This window comes from Ovis canadensis, chromosome 11 (assembly GCF_042477335.2).
Source record: "Ovis canadensis isolate MfBH-ARS-UI-01 breed Bighorn chromosome 11, ARS-UI_OviCan_v2, whole genome shotgun sequence".
NCBI lineage: Eukaryota > Metazoa > Chordata > Mammalia > Artiodactyla > Bovidae > Ovis > Ovis canadensis.
In genome coordinates this window covers 34,821,370-34,832,415 of record NC_091255.1, presented here as the reverse complement: position 1 = coordinate 34,832,415, position 11,046 = coordinate 34,821,370, and the positions used below count along the sequence as shown (strand labels likewise).

Below are 11,046 nucleotides of genomic sequence, written 5' to 3'. Positions count from 1 at the left end.
TCCTGGGGTGGAGGGGTCAGGCCCCAGGGTTTCTGAGGGTGTGTGACACATTGCATCAAGAAGTGGGTCCAAGTGACCACTGGACTGAATTGTCTTTCCCACACCACCACTGCCTCCGCAATGGGGGCCACGGGTGGGGAAGTCAGCTAACCATTCTGTGGCGTTCCCCACAGATGAGCCTGCTCTGAGCACCCTGGAACGCCAGAAAAGCTGAGGGAACCTGACAACCCCCCAGACTCAGAGACAGACGTGGGTAAGAAACCAGTTCACACGTATTAATATGAAGGCTGTTCCCCAAGGAAGACAGCTCTCATAAGCCCACGGGGGGCCCTGGCACTCTGACCCAGCTTTTGCTTGTGTTTCTGAGGGTGTGTGACACACTGCATCAAGAAGTGGGTCCGAGTGACCACTGGGCTGAATCACCTTTCCCACAACACCACTGCCTCCGAAATGGGGGCCGCGGGTGGGGAAGCCAGCCAACCATTCTGTGGAATTGACTGTTCTGACTGAGTGGTCACGTCAGTAAAAATAGCCAAACTGGTATGCATTGTGTCTGCCTGGGGTGAAAAAGTTCTGATTACTTTCAACCATAATGACAATACCCTGGGATGTCTGGTAAACAGTTAACAGGCTCTCGGGAGACAAAAAGATTCCTGAAATTTGTAGTGTTTGCTTATTGCCATGACATAAATATCCTCACCGGGGCCAATTTGAAGTAACTGATGGGAGTTACTGGACTGGGAGCTGGAAGGGGGCGCACATAATTGTCAGCTCACCACAGAAGTGATAAATTCCACTATGGAGTATCCCAAAGTAGGTGCTAATGCTTTGGCCACCTGCTGCAAAGAACTGACTCATAAGACTCTGATGCTGGGAAAGATTGAAGGCGGGAGGAGAAGGGGACGACAGAGGATGAGATGGCTGAATGACATCACTGACTCAATGGACATGAGTTTGAGTAAACTCGGAGTTGGTGATGGACAGGGAGGCCTGGCGTGCTGCAGTCCATGGGGTTGCAAAGAGTCGGACATGAATGAGTGACTGAACTGAACTGAATTGAGGGAGTATCCCCCTTCTGGGAATCAGGACCCAAAATCGGTACTCTTATCTCACCTTATCTTCACTTATTTGGAAGATTATTGTCTCCATTTTACACATAAGAATATCGAGGTTCCGGGTGGTTACATCAGGAATCAGCTCTGCACAGCCCAGGAAAGACCTTCAACCCAGGTCTGTCCATTTACAAAAGTCTAGGTTCTTTCTTATTAAGGTTGATCCAAAACTTAGCTGCTCAAAAACTTCTCTAAGAGCAAATGGCAAATGATCTTTCAAGCAGTGAATAAATGCTTCGGTGGGTAGAACTTATCTTCTGCTACTCCTTGGTGACTCCTTGGTTTGTGTCTCATTGACTCATGCCATAAATGATTTTGCTAAGCCTTTGGGATGGCCATGTTGAGCTGAGATGCATTGAACTTGGTCAACCCACTGCTTCCCACAATGCACTTGGCACAGCACATCCAAGCAGGGGTGTCAGGAGGTCCAAATGCTGGACTCCGTCTGCTGACAACTTCCTACATGAACCCTTAGCCTCCCTGGGCCTCAGTGTCCTTGTTTGTAAAATAGAAGAGTTTGATAAACAAGAAGGTGCTTCAGAGATTGTGCCCTGAATCTCTCTTCCATTATTGTCTGCTCTCTGCAGCTGGGACAGGATACCTCCTCAACTACCCTCCTCAACCCTGGACCTCAGCACAGACCTGAGCACAACTGAAAATGCCTAATGGATACATGTCAACCGAAAAAAGAAGCCAAGTCATCTACAGGGAAAATAAGTGAGTTACATACCCAAAGGAGGCAACTTCATTCTAGCAACCTTGAGGGCCTGCTTTGCCAGGTCGCATGCTGGTGGTTTGAGGGCCAGAGAAGAGTTAAACACAGTGCCTGCCTTCAGGAAAGCCTCTCAAGGTACAGAAGGAAGCTGGAAACAATATAATTCTGGCGAGGTTCAATATCCTTTGCTTTGTGCCAGGTCTCTGCTCTGAGCTGAGCAAGTCTCCTTTGGAGAACCCCTGTTCTTCAGGGCAGAAGGGCACATAAGTAATTACCATTGAAACCAATGGATACTAGTGCCATAGGAGCAAAAACTGAGAGGGTTGAGAGGGCAATGAATTGGGCCTTGAAGGATGTGTAGGAGCTCACAAAGGGGAGAGAATGTGGAGAGACCAACCCAGAGTGTTTGGGCAGCAGCAGATGGTTGTGTGTCTGGTGGCGAGTGACTGTGTTGGCAGAGGGAGTCTGACAGCAAAGTTGAGAGCCCCCATCAGGTAGTTTGGACCTGCCCACTTCCTTGCCACCCACACTTTCCCTGGCCCCGCCTCTGTCTTCCCGCCACAGGAGGAGGACAGGAAGTTGGGGTGGTCTGTTTGGCCTTCTAGCACATCTGAAGTGCTTCTTGCAGGAGAGGTCCCTGCAGGGATCAAGGCGCCCTCTGGTGGTCATCTGTGGAACTTTCCTCTCCTCCTCAGGATTCTGAGCAGACGTCAGGCTGGACAACTTTATCACCCTATGGTTAAAAGTATCAAACTATCTTAAACTGAAAGAAAGGGGGAAAAAAGCAACAGTTCTTATTTTGGTCAGAATAGACAAGACCTTGGAGGTAAGGCTGGGCAAATAAGACGTTCACCGCTTAAAGCCGTAAAACCGGTGACCATCAGACTAGAGAAGACTCAGAAAGGAGTCTAATCCATTCCTTACCCTTCACGATTCAGTGTCCTGGTTAACATCCTGCCAGGTAACACACAGCTTCTGCTGTGTTGTTTCTTCTCCCTAAGGTGGCTCAGACACCTATAACATGAAGGTCTTATACTTTGTGCCCCTTCACCAGTGTTCACTAATTCCTGCTGTGAACAACAGCTGAGGACAGGGGTATATGGAGTCATGTGGACAGAAATAACATACCCAGAGGCTGTGGTTTCTGACTTCTGATTGCACAACTGCTGACACAGGGAAGAAGTTTCCACTTGTATTGTGTGACGTCAAAACAGAATCAAAACCGATGGGTGGAAGCTCTCGGTGTGGAAGCAACCCTTGTGGTGGCAGCCGGCACCTTGGAAGGAGTGGCCACTGAAGGGAGGGCCCGAAGCTTAATGGGGTTCGCCATCTTGAACATAGGGTGCAGTTGGGCAACCTGGCACAGTGGGAAACGCACTCAACTTGGCAAACTCAGATTTGAGTGAGGTCCTTCCCAACACTTCCCTTGTGGCTCCCCTTGTCCCTTGTGGCTCAGCTGGAAAAGAATCCACCGGCAGTGCAGGAGGCCTGGGTTCAATCCCTGGGTTGGGAAGATGCCCTGGAAAAGGGAAAGGCTACCCTCTCCAGTATTCTGGCCTGGAGAATTCCGTAGACTGTATAGTCCAAGGGGTCACAAAGAGTCAGATACGACTGAGCGACTTTCACTTCACACTTCCCAATGCAGCTCAAGTGACTCCACTGAACTAGGACGCTGACGTCCTGAAACAAGGTGGCAGGTCTTGGACGGAAAGGCTCTTCCAAGAGGGAGGCAGGAAGGTCAGAGTCAGGGTAGGAGCCGTGACCATGGAAGCAAGAGGCTGGAGTGATGGAAGAGGGGTCATGAGCCGAGGAAAGTCGGCAGCCCCTGGGAGTGAGGAAAGGCAGGGAAACAGGTTCTCCCGGAAAGCCTGCAGAAGGAGCCAGGCCTGCCAACCTATTTGGGACACCTGATGCCCACAACTGTAGGAGAGTAGGTCTGTGCTGTCTTAAGCCCCTGCATTTGTGGCAATTAGGCACAGCTACCAACAGGAAACTAGTACTCCCCCAGCATCTCCTGAATCCTACCAAACCTTCCTATGCCTGTCTAAGCCAGTTCAGAGATGGTTTCAAGGTCATCAGCTTACCCAGACAATCCTTTCAGAACTAGTGCCACGCCATCAGGCTAATTTTCCCCCCACACACTGCCAGCTCCTTCTTTTTTTATTTTTTTAAATTTCCATTCTGTTCCATCGAAACTTCTAAATGGTGGGTCACAGTTGTTTGCTGTTTGGTTGAGAACTGAGGGGATTTGGTGGAAGGAGGAAGGTTTATTTTTAAAAATCACACATACACAGAGGATTAGTCTCTGAGAAGCTGTGAAATCTTGTCCGATTTCAACTTTACTCACAGGAACCCACCCAAGAAAGAATTCAAATGAGCCACTCTTTTTTCTTTTTTTTTTCGACCAAATATACATAACATGAAATTTACCATTTTTACCATTTTTAAGTGTAGAGTTCAGTGACATTAAGTACATTTACACTGTTGTGTAACCATCACCAGCATCCCTCTCCAGACCTTTCTAGTCATCCCGAAGTGGAACTCCGTCCCAGTTAAATGTGAATTTGATGCCCAAAACTCAGCCTCTATGCACCAGTGCTGAGCTGAATCTCGGACAGATTCCTACATGAAGTAGAAAAGAATGGCTTTATTGCTTTGCCAGGCAAAGGTGGACAGAGACAGCTGGTGGCCTGAAAACCTGTGTGTCCCAACCAGGGAAGATCTGGTGAAGAGTTTTACAGCAGTGGTTCTAGGGTGGGTTTGCTGATATGGATCAGGGTGTGTGTGAGGCCTGCACTCTTTTAATCTGGTCTTGGTAGTCTCTTTACAAAATTAATTAGGCTGCCTCGGGCGTCAGTCCCAGTGGGATCTGAGTTGCATCATGCAGCCGTAGGGCTCTCTAGTTGTGGCAAGTGGGCTCCAGAGCCCATGAGCTTCAGAAACTTTGGCACATGGACTCAGTGGCTTAGCGGCACTTGGGCTCTCAGTTCCCTGACCAGGGGTCAAACCTGCATCCTCTCCATTGGAAAACAGATTCTTAACCCCTGGACCACACCAGGAATGTCCCCAAAGATAATTTTCGTGAAAGATAAAGTCACGGGCTTCCCTGGTGGCTCAGTGGTAAAGAATCTGCCTGCCAATACAAGGGGACACAGATTTGATCCCTTGTCCAGGAGGATCCTACATGCCTTGAAGCAACTAAGCCTGTGCACCACAACTACTGAGCTTGTGTTCTAGAGCCCTGGAAGCCAAAACTACTGAAGCGCAAGCACCCTAGGGCCCGTGCTCTGCAACAAGAGAAGCCACTGCAATGAGAAGCCTTCACACCGCAACTACAGAGTGGCCCCTGCTCACAGCAACTAGAGAAAAGCCCACCCAGCGATGAAGACTCAGCACGGCCAAAAATAAATAAAATTACAAAAAAAAAAAAAAAAGAAAGATAAAAATCATGAATCTCATGCAGATATAAAAATGAGCACCTGTTAAAGTTTTTTATCCTACTAATTAATGAGCCAACCAGGTAGATGTTAGAGTAGGTTTAAAAGAAAATCCAAAGAACAGACAAATTTATAGATCAAGAGTATTGAAATAAATGTGCAGACATGAGCCAAACTGGTTTTTCCACCAAGAGGATGGGTGGGAAGAAAGCCAGCCTCTACAGGATAGGACTGAATTTCCATAACTGTAGATAAGAATCATTTCTGTCTTGCTATCAATTATCTCTACACTTTACAGAGAACTGGGAACAGAAAACTCAGAGGGATGACCTCTAGAGTTTACATAACGTGTAGTTTCCCACTGAAACTTTTTTTTTTTTCTCTATGAGAAGTAGCAGGGCTGAGGAGAAGGAATTAAAAAGAAGAGCAGACTGGGGGACTTGTCTGGTAGTCCCTTCACTAAGACTGCTCGCAATGCAGAGGGCCTGGGTTCAATCCCTGGTCAGGGAACTAGAGCCCACATACCACAACTAAAGATCCCACATGCCAAAACCAGGATGGAAGATTCTACGTGAGACAGCTAAGACCCGGTGCAGCCAAGTAAATAATAAATTGAGAAGGAAGATGAAGAAGAGCAAGTCAGTGGAACTTCTGAGGAAGGAGGGACCTCAGGAGTAGGGGGAGAAAAAGTCCGCATATTTCTGAAAGCTACTGGAGCTTCAACTATTAATTTGTTACTTGGGACACTGATGAATTTTGCAGTGCAACTCTGATGTGAAAGAGCTAAGGCTTTGCTTCAGGGGCAGCAGGAAGGGGAAGCCACAAAGCAAGGCGAGACTGAGCGCCATCATGCGCAGGAGATCCACAGTGTTGGGGTGAAGGCAAAGCTGCAGGGTAGTGGTACTCGGGCCATCCAGGCAATCTGACCAAGGCTGGACCTTTCAGACCAGGTGCCGCCAGGGTGTTCTCCACGTCAGAGAGGCCTTGAGGCCCAGGCCTGAATGGAGAAATGTGAACATTCCAGAAATGAGAAGGACAAGATTACCCCTGAAGGAAGAATTCTGAGATGGAGGGAATTCCTGCCTGTGGACATGGAACAGTGTGAGTCCCTGTGACCACTGCAGGGAGAATGCTGCCTGTGATTGCTGCCCTGGCATTCTCCAAAGCTGAATGAGGGAAGGAACCACTTCAGCTCCCGCTGAACTGAAGAGATCCTCAGAAAGCTGAAGCCTGGCTGGTGGGGCTAAACCCCGCTTCTGCCTCCATTCACCCTTTTCCTGGGATCCTCAGAAAGTCTCCTCTGAAAGTCTGCAGATATTCTCCCGCTACCACCAGATGGCGCCCCTCTCCACCACACTGGCTAATTGTCAAACCAGCCTAAGACTCTTAACAGACTCATTAGAAAAGACCCTGATGCTGGGAAAGATGGAAGACAGAAGAAGGGGACGACAGAAGAAGGGGACGACAGAGTACGAGATGGTTGGATGGCGTCACTGACTCAATGCACTTGAGTCTGAGCAAGCTCCAGGAGATGGTAAAGGACAGGGAAGCCTGGAGTGCTGCAGTCCATGGGGTCACAAAGAGTCGGACAGGACTGAGCGTCTGAACAGCACACTGACAGAGGAGCCTGGCAGAGCCCAACCCAGCCTGCTCTCCTAGCGTAAAAACCATGGGAATTTCTACCGTCTGGGCTGGAGGAGGAGCAGTGGAAAGAGGATACTGTCTGGAGAGCTGAGAACCCAGACAGGGAAAGATCCGCATCTTCTCCAACCCTCCTGACCACATACTGCTATTTTTTTTTTCTTTTTTCACTTCACATTCATTGGTTAGGGCTTCCCTGATGGTCCAGTGGTTAAAGACTCTGTGCTCCCAATGCTGGGCACCCAGATTTAATCCCTGGTCAAGGAACTAGTTTGCTCATGCTGCAACAAAGACCGACGCAGCCAAATAAATTAATTAATTTAAAACAACAAGATCAACCCTTTTCTCCTCCAAAATATGTTTAATAAGCTCTTGTCATGTGCTCTGTTCTCTATGCTTGAGGGATACAGAAGTGCACAAAACATATGTCCTGCTCTCCTACAGTTTATTTTCTAGATAGGGAACAGTCACGACAGGAAACATAACACAAATAAATATACAATACAGCAGGTGGTAGCAAGGATTTTGGAGAATAATAATTCAATATTATTGTGTAACTGTGTAACTGAATCACTTTGCTGTACATCAGAAATTAACACACCACTGTAAATCAACAGATAAAAAGCAAAGTCTTACTATATAGCGCAAGGGACTGTATTCAATATGCTATAATGAACCATAATGGAAAATAAATAACATCTCTTGATGAAAAATTTCCAAGCATTTGATGAATCAGGAAGCTACACTTCATAATGGAGAGAAACATCAGTCAATCAAACAGACCCAGAAATGACAGAGATGATGGAATTAGTGGACAAGAGCATGTTAAGTAGAGACTTTTTTTTTCCAATTTGATAAAAATATAAACCCACATATCCAAGAAACTCAAAGAACCAAAACACAAGAAATGTGAAGAAAGTGACACCAAAGTACATCAAAATTTAAACTATCAATAAAGAGAAAATCTAAAACCAGCCATAGAAAGAAAGGGCACATTACAGCTAGAGAAACACGTATTTCATTAATCTCCTTATTGAAATCAGGGTGACCTAGAAGAAAGGGGAGAAACATTTTAAAAGCACTAAAAGTAAAAAAACAAACAAGCCACCCATTAATCTAGAATTCTATAGAAAGACAAAACAAAGACTAAAATTAATGAGTTTAATAATGTTGCCGGATACAATAGAAAACTAAATTATGTAACAGCAACGATTAATCAGATGTTGAAAATACCTGATTAATCAGATATTCCAAAATACCATAAAATATTAACTACTCGGGGAGACATCTGACAAGGACATGTAGGACTTGCACACTGAAGACTACAGATAAATGAAAAGAAATCCCAATTAGAGACCTATATTATATTCATGGGTCAAAAGACTCAGTACTAGTAAATGTCCCTTCTCTATAAGTTGATCTACAGAATCAACACAATTCCATTCAAAATCTCAGTGGGCTTTTTTGATGGAACAAGCTGATTCTAAAATTGAGATGGAAATGCAAAGATGGATAATGGCCAACATAACATGGAAGAAGAACAAAGTTGGAGGACTTAATAATACCTGATTCAAGACTTGTTATAAAGCTCAAATAATAAAAGCAATGTGTTGGGCTTCCCTGATAGTCCAGTGGCCAAGACTCTGAGCTCCTAGTGCAGGGGACATGAGTTTGATCCCTGGTCAGGGAACTAGATCCCACATGCAGAAACTGAAAAGGTCCCACATGGCTGCAAGAAAGACCCAGTGCAGCCAAATAAAGAAATACTTAAAAAGAAATGTATTATCAGTACAAATATATCAAATATACAAATAGATCTTTGGAATAGAATATAGAGTCAAGAAATAGACTTGTATTTATATGGTCAGTCGGTTTTTAACAAAGATGCAAAGGCGATTCCCTGAAGAAAGGCTTGTTTTTCAATTCCTTAAATAGGTCAATGGAACAGAATAGAGTGTTCAGAAATAGATGTACACATATATGGTCAATTGATTTTCAACAAAGGTACAAAGGCAATTCAGTGCAGAAAGAAAGAATAGTGTTTAAAAAAAAATAGTGCTGAAATCATGGGACATCCACAGGCAAACCAAACAAAACAACCGAAAACCAAAATAGACAAAGCGAAACCAGAACACTCAAAATGAACCATGGAACTAAACAGAGAATTCAATATTATACAACTCCTAGACAAAAACACAGGAGAAAATCTCTCTGACCTTAGATTTACCCAAGGTTTCTTAGATACTACATTAAAAGCACTATCCTAAAAGAAAAAAAAAATCAATAAGTTCGACTTCGCCAAGATTAGAAACTTCTCTTCATTGAAGGCAGGACACCATTAAGAGAATAAAAAGATAAGCCAGAGACTGGAAAATATGTGACAATCATATATCTCATAAAGACTTGAGCTCTGAAAACTTACTAAGGAAACAAATAATCCAGTTAAAAAATGGGGAAAATATTTGGACATTTCACCGAAGAAGATATAAGCGACTTGCAAATTGCAGCTGAGTCATTGAAAGCATCTCCAACATGATGTTGTTTTTGTTGTTTAGTCACTAAATCATGTCCAACTCTTGCGACTCCATGGACTGTAGCCCGCCAGTGTCCTCTGTCCATGAAATTTTCCAGGCAAGAATACTGGAGTGGGTTGCCATTTCCTACTTCAGGAGATCTTCCTGACCCAAGGATCAAACCTGCATCTCCTGCTTTGCAGGCAGATTCTTTACTGCTGAGCCACTAGGGAAATCCATTTAGTGGTTGGTGCTGGTGCTAAGTCGCTTCAGTTGTGTCCAACTCCGTGCGACCCCATAGACAGCAGCCCACCAGGCTCCCCCTTCCCTGAGATTCTCCAGGCAAGAACACTGGAGTGGGTTGCCATTTCCTTCTCCGATGCATGAAAGTGAAAAGTGAAAGTGAAGTTGCTCAGTCGTGTCCGACCCTCAGCGACCCCATGGACTGCAGCCTTCCAGGCTCCTCTGTCCATGGGATTTTCCAGGCAAGAGTACTGGAGTGGGGTGCCATTGCCTTTTCCGATTTAGTGGTTAGGAGAATGCAAATTGAAATATCAATCTACACACTTTTTAGAATGACAACAATGAAAAGACTCACCATTCAAGTCTCTGTGAGCATGTGAGTGATCTTTTACACTCTGGTAGGAACTTAAAACGAAGCAACCACTTCACGGAAAATAGTTTGGTAGTTTTTGAAAAAGTTATGAGACCCACTTCCACCATGGATCCCCTATTTATTTACCCAAGAGAAGTGAAAGCACAGGGCCAGGCGAAGATTTGTACACAAGCACTCAGAGATGCTTTATTTGGGAATCAAAAACTGGGAGCAATTGAAATGTTCATCCACAGGCAAATGGATAAACAACTTGCAGTGTATTCATACAATGGAAAATATTAAACTGAGCAATAAACAGAAGTGCCTTGTTGATCCACGCCACAACAAGGATGAATCTCAGAATAATTGTGCTGAGTGAAAGACTCTGGACAAAAAGGGATGTGTACTGTATGAGTCCATCTATGCATAACCATTCCCCCACCCCCAACTGCAAGCTAATCTATAGTGACAGAAAGTGTATCAGGAGTTGTTGTGTGTGGGGGATGGGGGGAGAAGTGGTAAGAAGGGATGACTAAAGGACATGCAAAAATTGGGGGGAGGTGATAAATATGTTCATTATATTGACTGTGTTGTTGGTGCATGGGATACACATTTTTGTACACATCAAAACTTACCAAACTGTACCTTTTGGTTTTTTTTGCCATGCCACTGGCTCGTGGGATATCAGTTCCCCATCTGGGGATTGGACCTGGGCTCTGGCAATGAAAGAGCTGAGTCCTAACCACTGAATCATCAGGGAATTCTCCAAAGTGTACACTTTAAATATGTGCTGTTTCTTTTATGTCACCAATACCTTGAAACGCTATTGGAAAAAAAGGTCTGGGGGGAAGGCTGAGTGTCAGAACATGGAGGACTTTGAAAGCCAGAATGAGGGACGTGGGTGACCCTGGAGTGATGGGCAGCACTGGGCTGTTTCAGATAGAATTTGGTCTTGAGGAGTCAACCCTTGTGGGCAGGGCCAGAAATAGCCCAGAGGGGCAAAGTCGGGGCAAGAGATTCTTTTTTTTTTTTT

The 11,046-nt window shown here is 45.2% G+C and overlaps 1 protein-coding gene across 2 annotated transcripts in view; it reads left to right on the top strand.

The window, feature by feature from the left end:
* ZFP3 (ZFP3 zinc finger protein) overlaps nt 1-11,046 on the top strand; it is a 100,105-nt gene that overhangs the window by 70,458 nt on the left and 18,601 nt on the right. The window contains exons 3-4 of one of the 2 annotated variants that reach the window (XR_011259823.1): nt 174-253; nt 1,700-1,829. The gene's annotated coding sequence lies outside the window, so the exon portion shown is untranslated. The remainder of the gene's footprint in view (nt 1-173; nt 254-1,699; nt 1,830-11,046) is intronic. The other variant, XR_011259822.1, reaches the window with a different exon arrangement.